General features: G+C 42.8%; 1 protein-coding gene across 11 annotated transcripts in view; it reads left to right on the top strand.

The window, feature by feature from the left end:
- GLI2 (GLI family zinc finger 2) overlaps positions 1 to 22,772 on the top strand; it is a 193,428-nt gene that overhangs the window by 39,028 nt on the left and 131,628 nt on the right. For 3 of the 11 annotated variants that reach the window (XM_048953313.1, XM_048953320.1, XM_048953310.1), the window contains exon 2: positions 8,257 to 8,316. The exons of 7 other annotated variants lie outside the window; for them this stretch is intronic. The gene's annotated coding sequence lies outside the window, so the exon portion shown is untranslated. Of the gene's footprint in view, positions 1 to 1,087; positions 1,306 to 8,256; positions 8,317 to 22,772 lie in introns of those variants that run through there. One more of the 11 variants, XM_048953312.1, reaches the window with a different exon arrangement.

The raw sequence follows: 22,772 nt of genomic DNA, 5'->3' as shown, positions 1-22,772 counted from the left end.
CCCTTACGTGAATTTACTAATAGCTGTAAGAACGATTTAGTTCCACTCATTAGTGATGAAGCAAAGGTACATAATAAAAAAGGAGTAATACGTCATCTGATGTATTTTGTTCCTGGGCTGGATGCAAACAGGGCACTTTAAAGTATTGGTTGTTTCCAGGTATAGTGGACCTGCAATTGTGTGTTTTGGAAAACATAGCTGTCTAAGTAATAGGAGATCGCAGCCAGCTACGCTATCATTAAATCTTTGCTGAAAAGTATGGAGAAATGGTTTGCTTGTATTTGTGTGAATTACGGCCTGTGTAGATCAGCACAGTGCAAATTTTGCAGTCTTCTACTATACCGTCATATCGGTACTCACAAGAGCCAAGTTCAGAAGTTCATTGCTTGGAAAGGGGAAAAAAAAGTTAGGAAAGTTTGCTCTGTCTTATTTGTGCTTTTATGAAGGCTGTCTGGAGCTGAATAACCCCTCGTGAACTTGCATCGTCCACCCCAGCTGCAGCCTTTCAGCTCCAACAAAGACCACTCACTAAATCCAGGAAATAGAGCGGTGTGTGGGTGAGTTACTGACTCCACATTCACACCCTGCCTGCTGTCCGGGGGGAAAGTCGCTCCTCCCTGACCGCTGCACCGCGAGCCTGCAAGCGCAGCCCTGCACATGTGTGTGCATGGAAAAACTGTCCCTTGCCATCCACTGAAAACTGCATTTTCCATTGGATTTTTCCAGTGGTGCAGCTCGTTAGAAACCACAATAAAAACTCCAGGCTGCAGGATTTGTATTCCTTGCATACCTCACTGCACAAAAAGGGGAGCCAAATGGTTTTCTGGAAGCAGGATTTCAGCCACGAGCAGTGATTTAAGAGAATGAGAATATCAGCTTCCAAGAATGTTTCATTTGGAAAACTTTGAGATCTGCTTGAGACACCACTAGTCTATTTCCTTTGCTTTGATTGCTCTGCCTCTATATATGTAGCCACTGGCTGTTGTTCTTTTACCCTCCAAAAATCTGTTTTGATGCCCTAAACATCATTTTCTTTGTTATGCTAATGCAGGAGATGGAGGGCATGCAGAGAAAGAGATAAAAGCAGTGTTGTTTTATGGATCCTACACAGTGTACTTCACAGAAACTTTTAAATACTGTGCACAGTGCTCCTTAGTGGGATAAATGCTCTTTAACACCATTTACAAGACATGAACAAAAGAATATTAACAAAGATGAGTAAGCATGGATTTCCTTATTTCACAGGTGCAGAAACAAAGCTCTGTAAAGCTTTATTGTCAGTATAGGATCCGCCAGGCATAAATGGTAAGGCTCAGCCTTCAGAGCTGTCATGTCTGTGTGTTGTGGTGACCTTGGTTGGAAGGGGACAGAAATTTAAAGTGACTAAGGAGCATATTGGATATTTAATAGCTTAATCATCAGCTTTGGCCACTTGTGGGGTGTGACATGTTTAGGAGATGTAGGTGACATGAATTGCTATCGCTGGGGGAATAAACCGCTCAGAACTTCAGCTGCCTCCCCAAGAAGCTGTTACATTTTGGATAAGAGAACTTTAATTTTAAACGAAAATTTAGATGTTATGATACTCAAAGCCTAGAACTTTCCTTCCCATCATGCTGACAGTTCCCTCCTACTCTTCTGGAGAAGAGGAGGCTCAGGGGAAACCTTATTGCTCTCTACAACTCCCTGAAGGGAGGTTGTGATGAGGTGGGAGTTGGTCTCTTCTCCCAGATAACAGCAGTAGAACAAAAGGTGATAGCCGTAAGTTGCAGTGAGGAGGTTCAGGTTGGATATTAGGAAACATTTATTCTCCAAAAGAGTGGTGAGGTGTTGGCACAGGCTGCCCAGGGAGGCAGAGAAATTGCTGTCCCTAGAGATGTTCGAGAACCCTGGAGATACGGCACTGCGGGATGTGGTTAGTGGGCATGGTGGGGATGAGCTGACAATTATACTAGATGATCTGAGAGATGTTTCCAACCTTAGTGATTCTGTGATACTATGAAATGAAGCAGATGGGAGGTTGGGCTTAGAGTAAGAGGATACCCAAATACCCAAAAGAGCAGTTATTGAAGAGGAGTGCCTTACAGGGCCTCTGCATTCCTGCAGTGCAGCTCTATCTGAAATCTCACTACCTGGTTTGCATTTTTTTTAAATCAGTATTAGTGGTGTAAAAATAGTTTAAAACAACAAAAAAAAACCCCACCAAAAACGACAACCCTTGAGGAAATGTTAATGGATTAAAGCAGAGTTGTTTGAGCTTTCCATTTCTGCTGGCTGCTCTACTCACTGTGTTTGGGGATGCTCTTCGTCAGCACATGCTCAGGAACTTTTTCATAATGAGATTTTTGGCTGGATCAGTTCCTATATTGATACTGTGGTTGCATTAATGTGAATACAAGAGAAAGAAAGGAAGACGGGAACAGGAGGTGAGATGGGATTGTAGCATCCCAGGCTTAGCTTGGTGTAAGCTGCTTCCTTGGTTGCTGAGACAGGCTGCATTTGGGATGAATGGTGGGGCATGAAGTTGAATCTGTGTGAGAGTACAGCAGAAGCATTTGCTGATTGACCTGCAGGCCTCTGGAGGTAATCCTGGATGTCAACTACTACACAGCCGAAATATCATCATCTCTGAGGCTTTATTTATTTAAATCAGTTGGCCTTGCAGTGGTTTTATCCGCCCTTGGTCTTGTTTCTGTAGCGTGATTCTGCTGTTTATCAGTCACTGGGATTACGCTGCAGCTGGAACCACAGCGCGCAGAAGAGCTGGTCCTCTGGGGCTCCTCCGAGCAGATGTGCACCAAGAGCTTTGCCATCTGCAAATGTCAGCCTGTTTTCTCTCTTCAGACTGGAAGTTTCTATGTCTTCACAACTGTACTTACAGCTGCTTTTTTTTTCTTTTTTTTTTTTTCCCCTAAAGTTTCTCTCAGCATCAGGACACAAACTGCTTTTGGTCTTCACTGCCTGCAGCTGGTTGTTTCCTCCTTGCCATTTGTGCTGGTGCCCAGGGACACGAGCTGACCAGCCCGGTCCAAGCTGCTTGTGAGCTGCTCCCTGCATGCTTTTAACTGTGGTTCAGTCATCTCCCAACAGGCTTGCCAGTAAACTGGAATCATCTGTCTTGCAAATGGCCTTGTCTTTAATTAGAAAATCTTTAATGTCTGCTAAGTCACACATGGGTGCCAGAGTTTGCAGCTCTGTGATGAAAGTTTGCAGTTCTGTTGCCTTGCTGGTTCTGGGGTGTAGTGTTTTAAACAGTGATTTCTCCAGAGTCTGGATAACTGTATCAGTTAGTAGGTGTTCCACAGTTAATTCCAGCAAAAAAATAAAAAAAAAAAATGAATAAATAGGAATCTCCTGTTTATTTATTTTTGCCAGTGAAACAGTAGAAAAAGATTTTCAATTCATTTCATTTTCTCATCTTTATCCCCCCCATGACCAGCTGTATGAGCAGATTATTTTTATTTGCCTGGTCTGTGTGCAAGTGCTAATGTGTTTTTTCTGTTTTTGTTTTGTCCTGCAGTCCAGTTCTCTGAGCCCTGTTTGCTCTGCGTCAAGCGTTAGATTGTTTCTCTGTTAATCACATGTTCTTCCTGGCAATAACTTCCACTGCCTGGCTGCTGCCATCAAGTTTTGTGTATATTGTGTACACAATTTTTTTTATTTTTATTGTGTACGCTTCTACAGCACAAGCTCTTTCTGATAAAAGTGCTCTGCAGGAACGCTGTGACTGCAGCCAGTTCAGAAACCATGTAGGCTTCTTAGTACATCTTCCACATCTCATTTTTCCATGTCAGTGTTGTGATATAGGAACTTACTTTGCTCCAGAGCTGGAAGGACCTCTATGCAAAGGAAGGACCTTGAGCAAGCTCTCTACAAAAACCCTTGGAACTTTTTCTGATGTAGTAACCAGCAGAGCATGACCATGGTTCAGCTCATGGAGCTGTGGAGAAGGCAGAGTCTTTCCACTGAAATTAGGAGGAGTTGCTGGGGGAGAGAGATGTAGCCTGAGGCCAGATGGACCACAGGTCCCACGTTCCCTATATCATTCTTGTAAGTTGTAGGATCAGGAATGGATGCTGCTTCTTTCAAGAGACTAAAACCCCAACTCTGAGAAAAAAATTGTGGGCAAAGCTCATGAATTGCACAGAGAAGACGATTAATAAAATAAAATGGCTTCTTGAGAAGCAGCACGTTGTGCTTTGTCTGCAAAGGAATCGCTCTTTCATGAAAGACTTCGTGTTCCTTGGATTTATTTATTTATCTTTGTCCATTGAATGAGCAAGGTTGTTTAAAAAGTGTGGTGGGGAAAGGGCGCTGGGGAAAAGCCCCCTCCTATACTCACTCATCAATTCTTATAGCATTAAAAAAAATTAATTTAAATTGCCACTTTCTTCAGAAGGAAGTGTAAAGCTTTCATAGTTCTGTTATTTAATTTCCCAACTGGATATGAAATTAAGGAAATTGTAATTGTTTGACCTCTCGCATCAGGGAGTCTAGGTATTTTTCTTCTTTTTCACAGGAGTACATCTGTATGAGGATAATGGCTTCCCCAGAGGCTCTGCTTCTTGTAAAATACAATCTAATGGATTAAAATATATCTCCTCTTGCTGGTGCTTTTGCACGCTGTGACCTGCCTTGAGTTTGAGTTTGGGGTGGCTCCTATTGAGCTGTCTGAAGGCTCTGAGCACACTTCCTCCTGGTGAATTGTTCTCCCTGAATTTGTCCATTGACTAAATCCTCTGGATTTGGTCGGTTGTCTTCCTTGCACAGTTCAGTAATTTTTTCTCACTAAGCATTGCTAATGTGTCTTCCATGAGCTTGCAGCTTTTTGAGCTTTGATCCAGGAGCCTTTCCAAATTCAGCAAAAACAACCAAAGAAGTGAGACTTCTTTTTCCCTCTTTTCTTTGTGTCCTTTGTTACTGAAAAGGGCTGAAAATATTTAATACTATTTAAAGCCAGACAAATCCCTCTTTTGGTGATTTCTCCAAAACACCAGTTGATTGTTGTTGGCAGGGACATCACACGGGAAAGGACTGGTTGTTCTGCGTGGTTTTGAGGCCAGAATACTGCTGAGATCACCCCTGGTGGCCGGGTGGAGCTCACTGGGTACCTGCCCAGGAGCCATAGGGTCCTTACACAGCCGGTGGATCTCTGTTGAGGAGAGGAAATAGGTTGTTCCCAAAGAACAAAGCTCATCTTCACCAAGGAGCAAAAAAACTCCATGCTGAAGGATGCTGAGGAAGCTGAAAATGTCAGTCTTGAGATCTCTGTGCCCTGTGTGCCCACAGCAGGGATTGGAACTAAGTAATCTTTAAGGTCCCTTCCAACCCAGGCCATTCTGTGATTCTGTGTGTCTGATCAGCTGCATGTGTGGTTTTTCAGGGGACCTGATGTACTGCCCCAGTGAACAGATGGGTCACGGTGTGGGGGCGAAGATGCATTTATTTTGAGGGCTCTTGAGGATAACTTTATGTCCTGACGTCAGCACATGGAGAAACTTCCCACATCACAGGAATGGGAGCTGCAGAAATGCCACCAGAGCGAGAATATTGTGCTCTCAGAAACAAAAACTGAGTGAACACCAACCTCACCAATACATTTAGCACTAGTGATAGTAATGATGAGTTCAGCTCTGTCATTCATCCCCCACTGCCCACATGGGCCACACAAGTGGCCTTATGCACACCCATAGCAGCTGGTGAGCCAGCTCAGCTTGCGCAATGGGAAGGAATTGGCAGGAGAGGACTCCTGGAATGGCTTTGGGAGTTCATGGTAGGGAGAGGTGACTTTGGCAAGGCGAGGGAAGAAATTGCATCTAGATCTGCTCAGGAGTTGAGAACTGTTGTGTTGCATCTTTAGATATTAGAATCTGTGGCTTATGTAGCATACGTTCTTTGGTTTTTAATATGTAAAAGTCTTCCTATTTCTTTCCCTTTCTCCAATCCCAGTTGCTCTAGGAGTGAGGAAGTTCCCCACCTTGCTGCAAACAAGAAAGCAGAGTGCTCACCATGCTGCGGGTCCCTCCAGCCCTGTGCAGCCAGAGCAGCACCCATGGGAGCACTGTGGGGCTGCCCAGCTGTGTCAGAATGCTGCTGGAGCTGTGCTTGCACTGGGCAGGCAGCTGCACAGCAGCAGCAGCAGCAGCCAGCTTGCTGACAGCGCAGCTCCGGCACCGCGAAGAATCGAGCCCTTTGTATTTAACTATCCAGACCTAACGCACTGACATGGTCGTCATCAGATACAGTTGACACATGTTTAAATGGTGTATCTGGCTGCTTTGAACAAGTGGGAATGTGTTCTTGGACCGGTCTGCTCTCTGCATTTCTACAGAGTTTCCCACTGTCCATTTTCCATAGTTACTTACAGCAATTACGTGGAATCCAGGGCTGAGGCGGCTGCATGCACAGACTCTAAAACCACACCTGTGGCTTTTTTGTGTCGCGTATAATTCATTACTGAGTGATGCTTCCTGCCCTGTCTTCTTTGCTCCTCGATGAATGAGCTGTGCAGCCAAATCAGCTTAGCGCTAACTAAAGCGGCGGCTTGCGTTCAGCTGTGGCTCCGCCGTGAGTCGTGCAGGGACGTATTTGTGTTGGTACGGCTGGGTGCTCACAGGAGGCTCCAGCTCTTTTGATATCGGATCCTCTCACAGCTTGCATGTCCTGCCTCAGCTTTCTTTTCCCTTCCAGAGGCATGAATCACTGTGTCTTTGCAGAGCTTCCAATGTGCAAAGGTATTTGTGCTGAAACCTCACCAGGCTGTAATTAATCTGTAGACGAAAGGAAATGTTTTTGTGACAGCTAAATGAAGACCAAATAACGTGATGTGCTGAAAGGTATGCTCAGCAGTCTGATTTGGGGTCTGAAGTTTATATGCATTTAGCTTTACGGTGTGCTGGAAAACGTTTGAAACTAGAATTGCCTCAAGTTCCACTTTGTCTCAGACAGAAGTATATGGAGAAAACCCAGCACATCACCATATCCCACTATGCAGAAAGTAGAACAGGGGTTTTTAAAAATGGCATGCTGTTATTCAGAGAAATTGAAAATATCAGGCAGTATAAACAGATAAGTAAGATGCAGAGGAGTGCTTTACACAGAGAGACACGTGCTTTGTGCATTGGGTCTGTACAATCAGAGCACATTCCAGTGAAGGAGGCTGTCTCTTTTGGTTTTAGTTATGCTGAGATAGAAAACATCTGATAACTTAAAAAATTGCAGTCTTTTGTAAATTAAGCTTTTTTTTTTTTTTTTTTTTTTTTTTTTTTTTAATCCAGATTTAGATTGCATTGCAGAAGGAAAGGAATTGCTTATCATCTTGTTTGAAAGTTAACTATTTCTCCAGTGCAAGAGTTTTGTTTTTTCATTTTTTTTTAAAGAAGGTGGTAATGCTCCGAGTTCATCTTTCAGCTTGTTCGTTATCAGTTTTACATTTCGATGCAAGCTCTCTCACATTATTTAATATGTAGTTGGGAATATTGTGGCAAAAAGACACACTGATTTTACGCCATGACACTGGGTCTTTAGGTAATAGTATGATCTTACAGAGCACTGAGACCTCAGCTCCATTTGAATAGAATCACAGAATCCTGGAAATTCTGGGTGGAAGTGACCTTTGAGGGTCCTCAGTCCAGCTTCCAATGGGGATTGTCATCAACTCCACGTTGAGTTGGTCATGGCTTGTCTGGCAGAACTGGAGAACCTCCAGTGCCAGTCTCTTGCTGTGGCCTGTTCCAACAGTGCAGGACCCAGCCAGAGAAAAAGCTTTCTGAATGTCCTGCCTGAACTTCTCAAGCTGTGACCTGAAGCTCATGCCCTGTGTCTTACCATCGCTGCCACCAGGAATGATTTGGCTCAGTTGCAAGTGCTTTCAGGCAGCAATGGGCAGCTACTAGAGCACATTAGCCAAATCTTCACCAGTCCACTAACTACAAGGAAGTCTGCATCTGAACATTTCATCATGGCTATATCATACCTATAACTTAGTATCATGACAAGACTGTGACAATACTGCTATTATTGCTACTATTATTATCATCATCAGTTTATATGTAACATGAATCTACCATTTCAGCTTGTTATCCCTATTTTTGTCAGCAGAAAGGTATATTTTCACAGAGTGGGCAGAATCACATACTGGTATGAGAGTGAGTTGGATTCTGTTATGACTTTAGCATCATCAACAAAATGATCAAGTAGTGTAAATTTACATTACAATTATGATGTCAGTCAGAAACAATATAACTTGATTTTTAGGTTGACAGAGAATACACCCTGGGAATTTGAAGGAATATATTTGCCTCATTTGGAAGCTGGGTAAGTCCTAAAATAAATGTTTCGAGAATATGTATGTAGTTCAGTGATATTACATTCAGCATGTATTTTCCAATTAGCCCAAGTTTTAAGACCAGAACATTTTTTGCATCTGTTTTATATACTTACCACAAATGAACCCTGCATTGTGAACCATCTTTTTGGCAATATAATTTACACCTTGCACACCAACGGCAATGCTTTTTTGCTTTGTTTTCTTTTTGTCTGAGATGTGAATTATTCATTCAAGTAAACACGGTGTAGATAGTTTAAATCCTGAGAAATGAATGATGCAGGAAATGTATTTTGGTAAAGACAGATGTCAGTATCTTTTAGACTGTGGTGAATTGGCCATTGAACTCAAGAAGCCCTTTATACTGTGGGCATGAGAGATGGCTTGAGTACCCAGCTCTTTTTGGCTATGTAATTTTCTTTAAAGCATCTTGAAACGATGTATAAATCTTCCACATTTGAGTGATGGTGTTACTTAAGTCATACTTCTCCTCTGTTGTGGAAGTTTTCCAATGTCATTTGGAAGAACAGCTGCTTCTCACTGTCACCTGCAGGGGATTATTTCTCTTTAAAACACACCTTTGTGCCTCTAGTGTCTTACAGCTCCAGAAGGACTTTGGTTCCACTTTAAGGAGAGCCCCCAGTCAATGCTTTGGGGATTCCCCAGGGTGACTTCAGGGAGGCACTGAAACCAAAGGGCACATAACACAGAGCACTGCGCTGGCTGTGATACGCAGTGGGTGTGTGCTCATGTGCTCACATCTGCAATGTGAAGGAACACCTCTTCCAACAGCAGCTGGCTTTATTTCCCTTTGTGCTCGTGTCTGGTACCAGCCAGCCACTTTATGAATGAGGAGCACCCGGTGCCTCTGAGCACCCTGGCTGTGCAGCAGCTTTCAGAATTTGCTCTCTTACCTTCCTGCCTCTCTTCCCCTTCCCCCTCAGTTTCTACTACACTTTCCCTTTCGACAGCAATATAGGATCGGACTGCTTTTCATTTCCATCACTTTTCCCCGCTGTGACTGAATCTGTGGCAATTAAATTTTAATTGAGATGCACACTGCTTAAATAGACACAAGACAGCTACAGCTATTGCTAATTAATTTTCTTCCAAAATGACAACATTTAATAATTATATTCCATGTCACTTACATTATTTATACAAGCCTAACTCTGGGAATTTTTTTAAAGGCACGTCAGCTGTGAAAGTGCTTTATGGTGTTAATCTCCTGTAAGGCAATTGTGATTAACTTGAAAAGGAAAGAGATGTTTATGGTGCATTTAGTAAATTAGCATGTAGCTCTGCAAGTTTCAGTAGAAAAACACTGAAACAATAGTATGAATGCATAAGAGTATTTCTAGTTGTAGCATTCAAATCCAGAAAAGCCCAAATGATAAGAATTTGTGCTCTCGTGTCATCTTTCATCTGAGGATCCCAGTGTACTTTTAACCTATGAATGAACAAGCTCACTCTTTGGGACAGAGATTTCCTTCAGTTTCTCACTTCCCCTTTTGTAGCACAAAGAGATCGCCTGCTCCCCCAGCCTGCAAAGTTCCACACCCTCTGCTCCCTTGCTGTAATAGCAGGCAACGAAAATGACCTTTTTGTATTTTAGTATGAAGAATCCATCACTAGTTGCTGTCAGACAAGGTGTTGGATGAGTGGGACCATTTGTCTGTTGCAGCATGACAGTCCTTATGCAGCACTGTGACAGTGTGGGTAGTCTGCCTGCAGGAAAACATCTAATTGCCATATCATGCATGACTGGGTGCTTGCAGAGCAGCAGAACCATCAGCTCTGAGCTTCCAGTGTTCGCCGAACAGGTGGCAGCTTCTCAGGACAACTGTGAGGTGAATTCTCCCAGCCTTTCCCACAGGGTGCATTACAGAAGCTCCCTGCACAGAACAAAGGAGCTGGATGTCAAAGTGAGATGCATCAGCCTCAGGGATTTACCAGCAGATCACGGAGCTTCAGGAAGGTCTGGAGAATCAAAGGGTGCTTTTTTCCCACTGTCAGGGTCCTGCTCGAGGTGAAACTTATAACTGGGAGCTACAGTTGAGGGATTTTGTGGGTTAGGGAAATAAACTTGGGAGGCTGGAGCAGATTAAGACTGCGATCCTTTGGAGGACCAAAGACCTACAAAAGTCAAAACTAGAGGAAAAAAGTGACTACAAGCAGCTGGTTGTGTGTATTTCCTCTACTAGCATAAGGTAACTGTTTAAAAATCTTTGTGCCTTTATTGATTGCTATGATGTGTCATTCTGGAAGTAGTGCATGTTTGTGTTTACACAGTGATGCTGGGGATTAGTATTGGTAATGCATTGGATTAGTGTTGGTAGTGTGTTGGATGGACTAATTCCCTTCCAAGGAAGCTCAACAGTTTGTGTTGAGGAGTGTTCCAGAGATGGCAAGAAATGCAACTGTGCTGCATGCTGACAAGATCAGAGGAGATCAGGGTGTTGTGGACAGGGCCACTGGGCAACTGAGTGTCTTGGAAAGAGGAAATTTGACCAAAAATGTTAAATAGGGTTATAGTGAAACTCTCTTGTTGGGTATATGGGGCTATAATATGCTCTTTGCCGCATAAGTTGAGGTGACCTCTTGAAGTGAATTGTTTTAGTTCATTTCATAGTGAACGTATACCAAAAGTATTTCCAGAACTGTTTTACTCAGTGTTAAGATGGATTTGAATGAATGACTGTCTGACTTGTCGTCCACTTATCTTTGTGTCCAACCTCATGTTCGATCGTGAAAGCAGACATGAATTAAAAAAACCCTTCTTCCTCCTTTATTTTTCCCTCAGCTTTGACAATAGCAATATAGATTCAGACATATTTCCTTCTATTTTAGCATCTGTTTGTTTCTTGTGCACTACTGCAGGATGAATGGTTTGGTACTTCAGAAAAAGAAACCCAACATGGTACAGTTTTGTAAGTAATGGAAAGATTTTGGGGCCTTTATTTTAATGCTATTCTCAGTAGATTGTAGCTTTTTCTACTTTTCTGCTGTGCAGGTACTAGAGTTAATTATATGCAGATTGCTGTGCTTATCTGTCATGCAGTCACAATTCTTGGCAGAGAAGGTTGGTAGCAGGAGGGTTGAGATGCTGGTGTGTGCAGTCCACTGTCTCCATTGTCCTGGGAACTGAGAGCTGCTCCATTGCACCTGACCAGACAGGAATCATTTACTTATGTAGCAAACAGACCTCTTCCTCCGTGTGTTTTCCCTGGAGTAATTTACACATGATGCTGTTTGCTTTGAGGTCTTGCAAACACTGTGATTTGCATCTGATGCTGGAGTGACTGACGGTTTGTTCCTTTGATTGCTGATTCTCACGGTTCTGAAATATGCCTTTAACTGCCAAGGCTGTTGTGTAGCTGTAGGGGCTGTGACCAGGAAGGCCATGGGTCTGGTGAAAGCTGGTAGGGATGCATGGTATGAGTGGTCCTGTCCAGGTCCCAAACAGAAGTCAGGGTAGTGGCCACGTGACTTTGGGGCTGTTCTTACCATTGAACAGACCACTTCCCCCAGAGGGAAAGCTTGAACATTAATGAATGTTTACTGCTACCAGTCTTCTTTAAAAATCCCAATGGGGTGCAGAGATGAAAAGCCAACCCTGTGCGTGTCGTAGGTCCAGTTTTCTGAAGGCATTTGCCTGGATGTGTTCACACAAATACTCATCTTCTCTTACAGGAGCACTCAAGAAAGGTATCTAATGTTTTCTCATACACTGCTAGTGATCTGGGGACGGCCAACAGATTTTCTTCTCAAAAGATACTTTTTCTCAGTTACTTTGGTGAACATTTTATAAGCTAGTAATAAATCTGTGCGAATCTGAGTTTGCAGTGGAAATACTGGCTACAAAATAGAAAACGTATTGAGCTGTCTCACTTGTAATGAAAGGCTGGGAAAAGCCCAAGGGGAAAAAGTGGTACAAATGTTGAGGAGCCATGGACAGAGTTTAAAGACAAGAAGTTGTGTGGGCATCTAAAACTGGTGACATCTCTCCACTTCTATAAAAATTCAGGCTCAGATGAATGACTGTAGAAACAGGAGATTGTCGGTATTTCATTTCTTTAGTAGATGAAAACCTAACTTGCTTTTCAGTCAAGTGCTAGGTTATGACAGCAATTAGGATGAATACTTGGAGAGATGTTTCAGTATTTCTGGTGTATAATTTTGAATGTCAAGGTGCTCTGACACTGTGTGTGATACAGGACAAGTTAGTTATGAAAAAAGAGTTATAAAAAGGATTGTTCCCTTCCCTGGGGAAAGATACAGTGGAAAGAGTTAACTGAAGCACACTAGTATTTCTGCTAAAATCAGAACAATGTATCCTGAGGGGGTACATTCACTGGTTCATGATTTTCTAGGTAGATCTGATTCTAATCTTGGACACAAGCATAAGATGGTCAAAGTCAATAGTTTCATTGGTGAAAATAAGTATGAATGAGATTAGAAGTAGATTGATATCTGTCATCCATATGACCCAAGTGACTCAAATGGCACATACAGCAGCCCTGATTGAAGGAAGTGCATATGCATTTACTGCAGTCTGCCTGAAGCCAATGAAAACAGTGTGGTAAGCTTTGGAGGGCTTTGAAAGAGGAGACAATGGCTGAGGCAAAACAAAAGAGCAAGCCATCAAAGGATGTAAAGCAAAATGACAGGAACAAAGTGACAAGCTAGAAAAATGCTCTTTGCTCCCACATTCTGAATGGCTGTAAAATCAGCTTTGTACTCATTAGAGCCAATGTAAAGGAACTTGCTGTAAATGAAAATGAATGGCTTAGAGGCTGGTGTTTTGAGTTCAGGCATGTAGGTGAGTGCAAGAGGCACAAGGAAATGCCAAACTCTTGAAGCCATTCTGCAGAAGGAAGGAGGAGTCAGAGGTGGCCTAGAGGCAAAAAATTTGCAGTGAGGTTGGAAGAGAGTGAGGACTATCTCAGGTTTCAGATTTGAGTTAGCAAACAAGATGCTCTCCACCTCTACAGCATTTGGCACCTTTTGCCACCTTTCATCCATGGTTAGAGTGCTGTGCAGAGCTGCCGGAGAGCAGGCTGATGCCTGCATGTTGATGGGGAGAATCAAGTCTCTGAATGAAATGTAGGAAAGATCTAGGGGACAGAAATCCCAGAAATAGCTGTGAAGGGAAGAGGAAAATGGAATGAGAGTTGCAGACACAAATAGGATTTTGCTTTGAGTGAGGCAGACTGTGTTTCTGAGGAAAAAGAGAAGGAAGAAGACAGATATGGAACGAAGAGCAAGAAAAGTGGCTATGAGGGTTTAGAAGATAGTTGTGGAGGAGTGAAGTGATTAGAGGAGAAGGGCAGACTAGATGTTAGGAGCTGTAGATGTGAGGTTAAAGACTTGGTTGTTTCTCTAGGAAGAACTTGACAAGGTTGTATTTAGAAAAAAAAATACAGGCATAGAAGGTAATTATTGTATGCACTAATATACAATAAATAATGTAGGATAACTACAAGACAAATAAGTAATTACTACTACTGGTAGAACTAAAAAGCCTAAATATCTAACTTTGGTTTTATATTTGTTTAAGGGCTCTGCCTTGAAGAATTTAGGCTTATCCTTTATATTATGTCTTAAATAGTATCAAGCGAAAAAAGTAAACAGGATAGAAGTAACTACAGGATATTCTCAGGACAGTCTTTGTGATTTCAGTCTCTTGTTTAAGGAAAGGATGAAAAACATTGTTTTTATGTGTTGTCAAGTGGCCACAGCAGTCATTGTGCCTCAGAGTCTGGCACAGCATCTGAAATAGCAGTGGGGACGTCCAAGAACGAATGCTCTACTGCTCAGCCTCTTGCCTGATCACCACAAAACACACTTTTGCTTGACTTGCTTTGACTGTTGGGTTGTGTGTACACAACGTGGTTCCTGAACCATTCCTTTGAGCCATAGCAACCTGCTGACATTTGCTAAAAGTTTTCTATTAGCCTGGTTTTTGTTTCAGTGAGCTTTGTGGATGTGAGATGTATGGGCATGTCAGCTCTGCTCATTGTATATGTGAAAGAGTTACTACAGAGCAGCAGAGGATGAGACTTCTCCACTCTTCCGTTCTTCTTGAGGTTGTGGAGACACTGCTGCTTAGGGAAAGGTAGACTTTCCCTTTTATAACAAGAGAACGAATTTGATTATAATGTTCTTTCTTTCTTTTTTCTTTTCTTTTTCTTCCTTTTGAGGCTATCAGGAACTCACCAGACCAAGAAACCAAGTCAGTTCTTGTAGGCAACCAAGCAAAGATTGCATGATACTCTGCTGGTGAACAGTTGTGTATCTGTCTCAGTCATCAAAATACTTGTAGCACAATAGACATAACTGCATAGTAAAGGAATGTGAGCTCGGCAACATTGCCACTGGCAGGATATAAACACCTTAAAGATTATCAGGACTTTGGGAGATGTTTATTACTTTAGTCTTACTAAGCCCTTATCGCAAAAGGAAAAACACAGAAATTGGAAGGTGGGCATTTTGCTTATCAGCAGAGATAGGCATGGTAAGATTGTAAAGGCAGATGTTTTGATCTGTGAAAGTATGACAAATCAGCCATTTATAACACAGATTCATACATATGTAGGATCAAAGAGGATCGGGGTGCTCATGTAGTCTTTCTGTAACACCATCAGAGGACTTTCCTGTACTTAAGCCCATGTATGTCCAGTGATGAGTCGTTGACTACAGCAGATCTTCTTGCAAAGTTCTCTGAACAAAGTGTCAGCTCTGCAGTGTTAGAGTCCATCAACATCCTGAATCCAGTGCTCTTCTCTGCTGAAGCCAGGAGCCTTGTTTTGTTCTGAATTTCTCATTTTACTTTTAGCTTTCAGTTCCTATAGTTGGTATTAGGCAACTGTGATTGGTTTAGCAATAAGTTCTTGTAATGTCCCCTATCTCTGGGTCAAAGAGCATCTATTAGCAAATTTCTTTTGGCTAAATGTATGTATTAATAACACTGATAAGTCATCCTACAAACACCTGCCTTTTAAGCTCACTCTCATTATTGTTGTGGATCGCACTGAAGTCTGCAATTTTCATCTTTCTGCTTGAAGCCTGAGGGTTGTGTTCAATTAGCAGCCAATTCAGGGTTAAACAAAGACACATTACAAATTTTGCTTGGAAAAACACATACTGCTTTAGCTGCTCTGATATCAGCAGCCTCCATACAACTTGTCACTCACTATGTGCTCACCATAAACTTCAAACCATCTTCAGTCGGTGTTTCTCAAAACTCAGTCTTCATTTTAATTATTTTCCCTGTGTATAGCCTCATATGTGTGGCCTTTTATGTGTTTGCTTTAAAACAGATAATCTTTGTATCCAGCCCATCTGGTAGAGATAGAGAAGCCAGGCATTGGTACAAAGCAGTCATCTTGATTTGCTGCAGTCATTTGTCATTGACAAACTTCTTCACTCTGTATTTGTTTCCAGTTGCTGGTATTGGATTCTGACTCTCTGATCACGAGTTACCATCAGACTCAGCAATACTGGTCATAACTAATTGGTGTATTAAATGGACTATTCCACTTCTTGTTTATTACTTGAGTTCGCAACATTAGAGTCTACACAATTAGAGAATCTCTTCTCTTTGAGTCCCTTGGTACTTTGATTAATTTTAATCTTGACATCTTGATTTCTGGCTAAATGAGTGCTCATTTTCACCCTTGTCTTTTGTCATTAGCTTAATACCCTCCTGAATACTGTAGCTTGTCTCCTGAAAGACTTATTCCCTTCCACTGAAATGATAACCAGCCCTGCTGTGCACTCATTTTTCTGTGTAGAAGATGGACTTACACTGCTGAAAATTGAGATGCTGCCTTTCCTACTTAGCTGATAATTTCTGGAATTGCAAAGAACACTTTTACCTGTATTGCAGCCTGCAGAAATGAACGCTGTTTTCATTCAGAGTATTCGATTCATTTTCCCTGCGTATAAAATTCCTTTCAGTAACTCTTGGTGGTTTCAGAATCTTTCTTCACTGATGCACTTGGTCTCCTTGTGAACTATGCTGCATTGCAGTTCATGGGTACGTCCCACATAGCACTTTTCTGTCCTACTAGTTGGATGGTCGATATTTTGACAGTTTGGGAGTCAGCAAATGCCAGTGATTGGCTCCTTGTTGCTTGTGAACTTGGTCTAGATCACCTCCAGAGGTCCCATCCGACCCCAGATAGTCTATGGTTCTGTCAGAAATTCTTCTTTCAGCCCCATCTGGAGCAGTTTTCTCCGTTCTCCAGTTAATGAACTGCCAACCATTTTATGTGGTCTGCATCCTGCCTTCAGCAGGCAACTGTAGTCTTATAAAGACAATATGTGTTTCTACCCAGCATGGAATAACAGCTTTTGTGGTGTGTGTTCAGTAGAGGAAAACGAGCCAATTGAAGTGTTGCTTTTTTGTTTTTAATTACATTCTTGTTTCCTTCCCAGGCTTCTATCTTCTACATACTTACATATGTGTCTCTGGAGGAAAGATTCAATAGACCGATGAAGTTAACTGGAATGTATAAAAATAAACCAAAATTTTGTAATGTTGCATGTTCTGCAAGAACCCAGTTGCTATAGGAATTTTTGCAGCGATGCAATCCTTCATCTTTCATTTCTCAAAGCAGAGGTTTTACATTCCTTGAGCCAAATGATAGTTTTCTTGCCCAAGCTTTGGAGACTGCTCAGTGTCATGTAGATGGACAAGTTACTACAGGACAGCATGACTCATCCCATCTGTACATAAGGGAACCCATTATACTTCACCGCATGTGGTTTGTATTCAGGGTTTCATTCTGGATAGTTGAAAGTGTCCAAACTGCTGGAGTACGGAAGTGAAAACCTGAGAAGATTTCCTTTAATCATTACCAACCAATAGAACGTTCACTTCCACCTTCTCAGAAACTTGCCCCAATCTCTCTGATTTCAAGGCAGCTCTTTTTCTCCTGGCCAAACCTGCATCAGCCCTCACCTGCTCTGTGGAACCTGTGTGAACATCTCTGTTTGGAATCAGACTTGCAGTCCTACTTTAACAAGCATAATTTATTTTCTTTATATCTCTTACTCATAGACCTGCTGAAAAGTCAATAGGTTAATTATTACCGATTTGGAATTATAGGCTAATTTTGTTATAAAGAGCTTAACTGCTGGTTTTAATGCAATCCATGTTCAGCTGCTACCCACCCAGGTAAGCCTGCCAGGCACCATAGATGGTTTATCTGACATGTTAGCTATTAACAGTTTCTGCTCTTGTTGCAGCATGAAGTCTTGATCGAGTTCTTCCTGTTTGTTTTGCTTTTTTCCCCCCCCCTCATACTTTTTTTGTGTAAAGGTTTCCTAAAATTAGAACAACACTTTTTTCGTTAAATACATGCAGAATATTTGTCTTTTTTTTCCTCCCTTTTCTGAGGTGGGGAAAAAAATCTACAAAAAAACGACAGAAAATTCCCTTCCAAAATTCTCCCTCCATTGCAAAAACAACAACAATGCAAACAAAAGTAAAATCAAGTGAAGATTCATGGACTAATTCTAATGGTGACACATCACTTTTGAACAACTTTTGTTTACCTGGTGGCATCCTCCCATATTTTTGCAGCAAGTTAACACAGAGTCTGAATGCAGGAGTGTCTTGCTTCTTTGTCTTCTTTGACAGTTTTTCACAGGTTGGAATTTGTGTAATAAGAAATTTCTCATGATAAGACAAGTAGGATTGGCTTAGAAAAAGTACGACTTTGTTTTCCTGTTCCACCACAAAAGATTCTTCCCTCCAGCCCCCACTCCTCCATCTTCTCGGTTCTTCCAAAGAAAGAAACAAAGATAACTTCTGAGAAAAAGGAAAGTCGTGTACCTCCAGCCTGCATGTCTCAGCATGGACCAGTGCCGAATCTGCGTCTGGTTTTGGGCTTTTATGTCTGCTCCTATGTTTTGATGATGTATTATAGTTGTTTTTAACCCAGCATCTAAAAGATAATTTCTGTTCAAGGCTCCAAGGTTGGCTTGAAAATCTACTTGAAGTGGGGAAATGATTCAAGTTTATCTGATACTTTATAAATCGGTCTTATTTGTAAGGAAACAGCAACATTAAAGCGACAGTGTTCATGAAAAACACCAAATCAGCAGATTAAACCCAAAGAAGTGTGAGTTCCTTTATTCCATGCCGTATCCAATCCAGTAACCACAGCCTGTAAAGTAGATGGCTTTAGTAAGGGAAAAAAACATTTATATTTCAATTCTGTGGCCTCACTGTTGGCATCTGGTGCCCATGAGTGTCCTAGGATAACCTGGCCTCTGGCTGTCATTCCTGAAAAGCACAAAGAAGGTCCTATGGCACCTCTGCCAGCCCCGTGCTGGATCTGTTGCGGGGCACTGGGTGCCATAGTGCAGACCCCTGCTTTGCACCCTTGCAGCTTAGTGACTGCTTGGTGTCTGGATGCTGCTGGAAAGCCTCCAAGGAGCACCCAGCTGGGGAGGTAGCTGATTACCTCAATTCCTTTGCAGATGGTGATCTTTTCTGACCATTGCTGCAGGCTGTGCTGACTGTATGTGATAGAAGTGGAAGGCCACTGCGGTCAGTGCAAGTAGGGACAGCAGCTGGGGCTTGTTCTCAGGTGTATTTCAGATTGCCTCCCATCACATACCTGGCACCACATGAAGTAGTGCATCTTTGCATCTTGTTGGAGATGGAGCACACCAGCAGGCTTCATTCCTTGGAGCTCTATGCAGGGTACAGCTCTTTCACCAGATACTTTTATTTTCTCCATTTTGCTTCCTTGCAGGTTCTCTGGATATTTTCTGATTCTCTTCCTTCTGTGCTGTGCCTCCCTTCCAAGCTAGATACCATGTCATGGCATGTCTTCATCTCCTCAGAAAGAGGCAGCACCTGTTTTTGCAGTCTCTTTCTCTCTTTCCCATGCCACTATTTTCTGTCTTTGTCATCTGATCCAACATCTGATGCAGTGAATACGGACAACTACAGCTCAATCAGGTGCTCAGAGCCTGGTCCAGCCTGACTTTGAATGTCTCCAATGACAAGGCATCCACCACCTCTCTGGGCAACCTGTTCCTTTAGGAATCTGTTACTCATTCTACATCCTGCAGTCATCTGTGCCAACATCTCTTCTCTCCTTATGTCTCCTTCCCATTGTGCATTTCCCATCTCTCACCTACTTTCTTTACCTCAGTAGGCGGAGTTGTGCTCAGTGGGGCCTGGAACGTCCCCTGATGTTCTGGAATCGGTTGGAAGTGATATTCAGAGGTGATCACATTACAGAGGAATGCTGCCAAGATACAGGCAGTCCCGGCTGCACCCTGACCCTTCGCAGCAAGGCAGGAGTGCTCCTTCCCCATGCTTTTGCTTTGCCGTTGCCATATGGAAAAGACAGATGGTGTTGATCAGGAAGTTCATCTAGAAGCATATCTGTTTCATGCCGTACGTGTAAGACTTGTTCATTAAACTTAGAACTCTCATTTAAAGCCAATTAACAGAGTGATTTGAAGAGACATGTTGTTTTTGAAGTTCAAAAGAGATGCTAAGTCTCTGATTTCAGTCTTTGTACATTCCAGAGCCTGTATAGCTACTGCAGTGTTGCCAGCTCTCCTGGTTAGGATTTTGGGTGTTTGGTTTTGTTTTTTTTTTTGTCACCCCCCAATACCCCTTTCCCAACACATGGTTTTTAGAGTAATGTGATTTTTGCCACGGGCTGGAACCGCTTGGTGAAGCCTTATGAGCCACCAGCTGTCTGGCCAGTCCTCCATTTGAAGGAGGGCTGGCAGAACTTGTTTTTCTTTCTATTCCCTTTGCTGAAAGCTCCTTCCTTTCTTCCTTCTTGTATTGCTGTCTGCTAAGTGGTAGCTGGGGAAGGAGATAGAAAAAGAGAAGCCCTCAGCTGTACTCTCCCCTCTTAATGTCACTTCAGTCAACATCTTTGCTTCCTTTCTACCCTCCCCGTAGCCGCTCCCAGAGAAGCCTTCTGAAGATTGGAAGAATCGTAGAATTACAGAATGGCTGGGGGTGGAAGAGGTCTCAAAAATCATCCAGTTCCAACCCCTTGCTGTGGACAGTGCTGCCAACCACTAAATCAGGCACCAGCTCAGGCTGTTCAGGGTCTCATCCAACCTGGCCTTGAACACTTCAGGGGTGGGGCATCCATATTGGGGACAGCAGGGGCTTCCAAGCAGATAGCCATCACTTCACATGTTTCTCCTCCCCCCCAGCACACAGTACTAATTTCCAGGTGTTACCAAACCTGGAGGAGCCCAAAACTGATTAGTTCTGAATTAACATTTGTTCTACTTCTACCTGAGATTGCTGTTCTGTGGACACTTTGTAGATCCTTCAGCACCAGGCAGCATGTTTGGATAGTCACAGCACTGAGTAGAGGCATGTGAGCAGAGTAAATGTTCTTTAGTAATTTGAAGCTGTTGCTGATATAAAAGAAAATAGAGGGGTCAGGTTTTGCTCTGGTATAGAGCCTATGACTTCACTGGGTTAACTGCTGCTACTTCCGTGTAACTGAGAACATAATTTGGCTCAAACCCTGGGAGACTGAAAAAGATCACAGCAGCCACTGTATTAAGGCAGCATTTAAAACGGTTGGCTCGTGCTGAATTTCATAAGCAGGTCGTGTATTCAGAAGGCTTTAGCTTCAGAATACAGTCCTCTGCAAAGGAAGAGCTGATGGGACCACCTCTTTGTTTATCCTAACTAAAAAGCTACCAGGAGAAGCTGCCAAATGCTGCATTGTGTCAGTGTAGGGGTGGTGGGCAGAACCTGCCGGTGCTCAAGGACGGGGCTTGGTGGGGTTGTCCCAGCTGCCATGGGTCGCACTAGGAGCCATCAGTGGTGGGGCTTTGTCCCAGCTGTGCGGTGTTGACACGGTGCTGGGGGTCAGCAGTGAGCATGTCCCAACCCTGTTCTTTTGTGGGTGGTGATGAGGGTCACCCTTGCGCTGGTGCCTAATCTTTGAGGAGACATGGCTAAAATCGGCGATTGGCATTTGAGAGAAAAGCCCTCTGGGGGAGATGTCTGCTTTCTGCTCTGTCCAGGGGAGGAAGAGGGGAGTTCCTGCTGAAAGAGGAATCCCAAAGAAGGAAATGTCTTTTCAAGAAAAGGATGTGCGGGGTGGGGGTATGTCTGATGAGGATCTGTTTATTCCCAAAGTTGCTAGCAGCTCTTTTCAGGCTGATGCTCTGCAAGAGACAGGCATTTTAGGACAGTGCTTTTGACTATTGCTCAAGTGCTTAGCGGGAGGGATTGTTTTATTAGGAAAGTTTATGGCTCCTGGTTTTCCCTCAAAGGCAAATGTGACTTTGTTGTTTTTAATTCTGCTGGGATTTCTCCCTTTTAATATACAACGCAGCTGTTAAAATAGCTGGGGTTGTCCAGGGCAAATCATATAGCACTTTCCTTGTTCAGATCTCAGATGGCTGCCTTTTTAGTGCTGCTGCAGAATTATATTACAGGGCATATGAATAGTGCCGGTATTAGTGTCAAAATCAATTACCCAACCCTTCTCCTGCAGAGAAAGCTACAAACCTTAGGAACAATCTGAGTAATCCATTTTGGGTTTCTAATTCTGAGTAATGATGGAGGGCAGGGACTGGTGCTTGAATAAGTGCACGGGGTCTTTCTATGTACAGTCGCTCCTAAATGCATGCTCTTTACAGGAAAATGCAGGCTCCCTGTGAAACCTTTTTTCATGCCAAATGTCTCGCTGCTAAGATTAATCTGTCATTGAATTTATAAGTTCTGTGCAGCACAGAGCAGTGAGAAAAGTTTAGCACTGAACAGAAAGCAGACTGTACATTGCTTAAAAATGAATGCTGTGCTCCTGGACGGTGTGGATTGAGTGCCTCCATCCTTGTATCTTCTCGTTCCAGTAATAAAAATACTTCCATAGGATTATGCCTCCATTATCTCAGAGCACCTTGCAGACAGGGCAGATATGGTACTGGTGCCCCTTTGCTCTCTGGTCCCTGCCCTGGTCTGTGGGTGTTGCTGTGAGCAGGATGGCTGGGGATGTGTGTGTCTCCTGGGCTGGGACAGTCAGTTCTGGTATGGATGGCTGTTGGAGCTGCTGGAGGAGAGCAGCTTCTGGGAGCCTCCAGCCAGCCCTGCCCCGAGTGCCTTCACAAAACAAAAATGATTACAGGCTTATTATCCTAAATCCTGGAAGATTAGAGTTGTTGCTTTTTTTTTTTTTTTTTTTTTTTTTTTTTTTTTTTTTGGTGCTAATCTACTATTAGAGAAGGATTTACCTGTTTAATACAACCATTTATTTGAATCACTGGATTTTACTTTTTTTTTTTTTTTAAATTCCGAGTTCGTTTGACTGGAAAGCATACAGCTACAGATGCCAGATTTTAGACATGGGCCTGATCTCCTGTTAAATTTGGGTTGGATCAATGACACATCTGAAAAGCTGGATCCCTACTGAGGTGTCTATGGCAG

Source organism: Lagopus muta, chromosome 8, assembly GCF_023343835.1.
Source record: "Lagopus muta isolate bLagMut1 chromosome 8, bLagMut1 primary, whole genome shotgun sequence".
Lineage (NCBI taxonomy): Eukaryota > Metazoa > Chordata > Aves > Galliformes > Phasianidae > Lagopus > Lagopus muta.
Note: the sequence above shows the minus strand (reverse complement) of the source record. Positions and strands in the feature narration are given on the sequence as shown.